This window comes from Cornus florida, unplaced genomic scaffold (genome assembly GCF_030987335.1).
Source record: "Cornus florida cultivar Cherokee Brave unplaced genomic scaffold, ASM3098733v1 CherokeeBrave_3.0.0_Hap2_Chr05, whole genome shotgun sequence".
Classification (NCBI taxonomy): domain Eukaryota; kingdom Viridiplantae; phylum Streptophyta; class Magnoliopsida; order Cornales; family Cornaceae; genus Cornus; species Cornus florida.
Window position 1 is genome coordinate 5,578,069 of NW_026775575.1, and position 4,579 is coordinate 5,582,647.

At 38.9% G+C, this 4,579-nt stretch overlaps 1 pseudogene; it reads left to right on the forward strand.

Annotated features, from left to right (window-relative positions):
- Positions 1 to 4,190: 4,190 nt before the first annotated feature.
- On the forward strand, positions 4,191 to 4,287 carry LOC132310906 (small nucleolar RNA R71; annotated as a pseudogene).
- The last annotated feature ends 292 nt before the right edge of the window (positions 4,288 to 4,579 follow it).

Genomic DNA, 4,579 nt, shown 5'->3' on the forward strand with positions numbered 1-4,579 from the left:
TTGAAGAAACGCACCATAACTCGATGGTCGGCTGTCTTAGTGGCTAAGGCTTCTACCCATTTGGACATATAATCAACAGCCAGAAGGATGTAAAGACATCCATATGAGAAAGGAAAGGGACCCATGAAATCAATACCCCAAACATCAAAAATTTCAACAACTAGAACGGGTTGTTGGGGCCATTCATTACGCTTGGTAATCTTACCTAACAATTGGCATTTATGACAAGCAAAACAGTAGGTGTGGGTATCCTTGAAAAGGGTGGGCCAATAAAATCCCCACTGCAAGATTTTTATAGCGGTTCTTTTAGAGCTAAAGTGGCCACCACAAGCCTGATCATAACAGAAGGAAATGACAAACTCCTGGTCAATCTCAGGGACACACCTACGAATGATTTGATCAGGACAATATTTGAACAAGTAGGGGTCGTCCCAAAAATATTCCTTAACCTTAGCTAGGAATTTATCTTTCTCCTGTTTGGACCAAGTTGAAGGAATTTGACCTGTCACAATATAATTGACAATATCAGCATACCATGGGGCATGAGTTGTTGCAAATAATTGTTCATCCAGAAAAGCATCCAAGATTGGAATGGATTCAGTAATGGATTCAACAACAAGATAAGACAAATGAGCGGCCACCACATTATCAGAGCCTTTTTTTATTACGAATCTCAAGGTCAAACTCTTGAAGAAGTAGGATCCAACGGATCAACAGAGGTTTGACATCTACTTTGGACAAAAAATGTCTTAAGGCAGCATGATCGGTATAGATGATAACCTTGGAACCGATTAAATAGGAGCGAAATTTGTCAAAGGAAAACACAACTGCTAACAATTCTTTCTCCGTGGTGGAGTAGTTGATTTGGGCATCATTCAGAGTTTTGCTAGCATAATAGATGACATGTCATGCTTTCTTAACCTTTTAACCTAAGACGGCTGCTACTGTATAGTCTAATGCATCACACATGATTTCAAAAGGTAAGTTCCAATTTGGCGAACGGATGATGGGTGCAGTGGTGAGAGCTGACTTTAATTGTTCAAAAGCAAAGTGACAGGGATCGGTAAACTCAAAAGGTATATCCTTCCCTAACTGATGGGTGAGAGGTCTTACTATCTTGTTGAAATCTTTAATAAAATGACGGTAAAAACCAGCATGACCTAAGAAAGCTCTAATATCCCAAATAGTTTTGGGAATGGGTAAACTCGAGATAAGGTCAACTTTAGATTGATCTACCTCAATTCCTGCAGCGAATATATTATGACCGAGGACAATTCCTTTTTTAACCATGAAATGACACTTTTCCCTGTTAAGAACCAAGTTAGTGTCACGACAACGCTGAAGAACAAGAGTAAGATGGTGAAGGCATTGCTCAAATGATGAACCAAAGACAGAGAAGTCATCCATGAAGATTTCAAGAAACTTTTCAACCATGTCACTGAAAATACTCATCATACACCGCTGAAATGTAGTATGTACATTGCATAAACTAAAAGGCATGCGGCGATAAGCAAATGTGCCAAATGGACAGGTGAAAGTGGTCTTATCTTGGTCATCAACGTGGATAAGGATTTGATTATACCCAAAGTAACCATCTAAGAAGCAATAGAAGGATTGACCAACTAATCTTTTGAACATTTGATCAATGAAAGGCAGAAGGAAATGATCCTTTCGAGTGACAGTATTGAGCTTTCGATAATCAATACAAACTCGTCATCCAGTTTGGACACGAGTAGGAACCAATTCATTATGGCTATTGGATACGACGGTGATACTTGATTTTTTAGGGACAACATGAATGGGGCTTACCCACTGACTATCAGAAATGGGATAGATGATACCGGCATCAAGAAGTTTGATAATTTCAGCACGAACAACTTCCTTTAAATTAGGGTTAAGTCTCCTTTCGCCTATAGGTTTTTGCATCATTATCTAAATGAATACAATGTTGAACCACTAAAGGACTAATGCCACGAATATTATCAATGGACCACCCAATGGCTGCACGATTTTCTCTAAGAACCTGAAGAAGTTGGGTTTCCTGATTGGTAGTCAAGTCCGAAGCAATTACCACGGGAAAAGTGTCAAACTCACCTAGGTAAGAGTACTTTAAAGTCTCAGGTAGAGGCTTTAGTTCAACATTGGGTGGCTTCTTCTTAGTTTTGAGGGCAGTGGTAACTGGAACAGATAATGGTTCAAACCTAATCTTCGGTGGTTCAAAGATTGGAGTGGAATCGAGTAAAGCATTGACCTCACCAATATAACTATCTGCATCAAACTCATCACAAAAATGTGCTAGACACTGTTGGAGTGGATCCTTAGGGTAAGAGTTTTCAAAGGTGTGAGCGGCTAATGACTCAATGAGACAAATTTCTTCAATGGAATCTGAGTCAGGGGGTTGCTTTATAAAATTAAACACATTGACTTCCAATTTCATGTTTCCAAAGGTTAAAGTCATACTACCATTTCGATAATTGATCACAGCATTAGTGGTAGCTAAGAATGGTCGACCTAAGATGATAGGAATTTGCATACCTTGGGTAGGTTGGGTATCTAGAAAAATAAAATCAACCGGGTAATAGAAATCAGCTATTTTCACTATCACATCTTCAATTATACCCCTTGGAATTTTGACAGAACGATCAGCTAATTGGATCCTAACATCAGTTTTCTTCAAATTATTCAAGCCTAACTCCAAATAAACTGAATATGGTAACAAATTCACACTAGCACCGAGATCCAATAAAGCATGGTCAGCAAAATTTTCTCCAATCCTACAAATGACAGTTGGACTCCCAGGGTCTTTATGTTGAACCACAGCTTGATTTTGTAGGAAGGAAGAACAATTTTGGGCTATGAAAGCTTCTTTTAGGATGTTAGTTTTCCTTTTGGCTAATCTTTGATGAACTTTGCATAAGAAGGAACTTGTTTAATAGCAGTGAGAAATGAAATATTGATCTGAAGATTTTGAAAAATATCTAAGATCTCACTGTATTATGACTCCTTCTTATTGTTGACTAATCGAGAAGGAAATGGGGGGGGGGGGGGGGACATAAGACTGAAGATGGATTGGATCAAATTCGGAACTTTGGTCCTCTTTGGTGTTGGGTGGGTCTGATGCACTAGACTTGGATGGTGCACTTGTAGCTTGGGTGGGTAGCTCAACTTGATTATTGACTTTCTTCCCTGACCGAAGGGTTAAGATGGAGTTCACTTGATTATTTGATTGATCAGTGAGAGGAGAAGTTCCAATGTGATTCACTTCTTTACCTCTTGGATTTATTTCAGGTTGGCTAGGCAAGGTACCCTTTTGTCTTTCAGATAATGCAGAAGTGAGTTGAGTCAACTGACTGTGGATAGATTGCTGAAATTGGAGTTGACTCTGAGTTAAGAGGTCAAAGTGACTCTCTATCTTCTGAATTCTTTGATCTGATTACTTGTTAGATTGATCAAGATTAAGGGCAAGCATTTTCAGAGTGTCCTCATAATTGGTAGCACGATGATGCTGTGGGGCAAGAGCAACATAATTACTCATTGGATCAATTGCAAGTTCTTTATTTTGATTGAACTGATTGTTCCTAGGAAAATATCTTGGAGGGACAAGAGGACCTTGAGGTTGTGCTGGCCTATTGGGATTACCTTGGAGACCGGGAGGACCACCTAAGTTTTGTGGAGGCAAATTTTGTCGCCACGAAAAAATTGGATGGTTTCTTGTATCGGGATGATAAGTCTGACTAAAGGAATTAGCCGTTGGTTTTTTATAGGTATTATAGGCACAAACTTGTGCATCTGAAGGTTCAGATGTACAGTAGATTAGACAACCCTCAGTGAGATGAGATGAACTTGAACAGACACTGCATTTTACAGGTGTGGACATGAAAGCAAAGGCATCAAAATTTTTATTCAAATCTTTGACTCCTTCCGCTAGACTTTGCATCACTGATTGGAATTCAGGTTCGGGTTTGATCTCAAAAGGATTAGAAGTTCTTTTGGAGGGATCATTCCTAGAGAATTTGTCATCACAAGGGTTCCAATTCCAACTTTACGCATTCTCAGCAAGTTCTTCTAAGAAAGCATAAGCTTCTTCAGGAGTTTGGGATTTGAACTTTCCTTGGTGTATTAACTCAATCATGGTTCGGTTAGTAGGAGAAAGTCCTTTATAGAAAGAATGAACCAATTGTGCTTTCTCAAAGCCATGATGTGGGCATTTGAGAAGCAAATCATGAAAACGCTTCCAAGTTTGATGGAATTGTTCTTCATTTTTCCCTTTAAAAGTGCTTATGGCATCTCTCATTAACTCAGTTTTTTGCATTAGATAAAACTTATTCATGAATTTTTTAACAAGTTTATCCCATGTTCTAATGGAGTTTGGAGGAAGAGAGTTGAACCATGAGGAAGCTTAATCGTCTAAGGACAGGGGAAACAGACCCAATTTGACACCCTCGTCATCTAAATGCTGATTTTTGAAAGTACTGCAAATGGTTAGGAACTTCCCCAAATGGACATAAGGTTGTTCACTTTCAAATCCATGGAATTTAGGCAACATATTGATGATATGGGCTTTAATCTCAAATTGAGC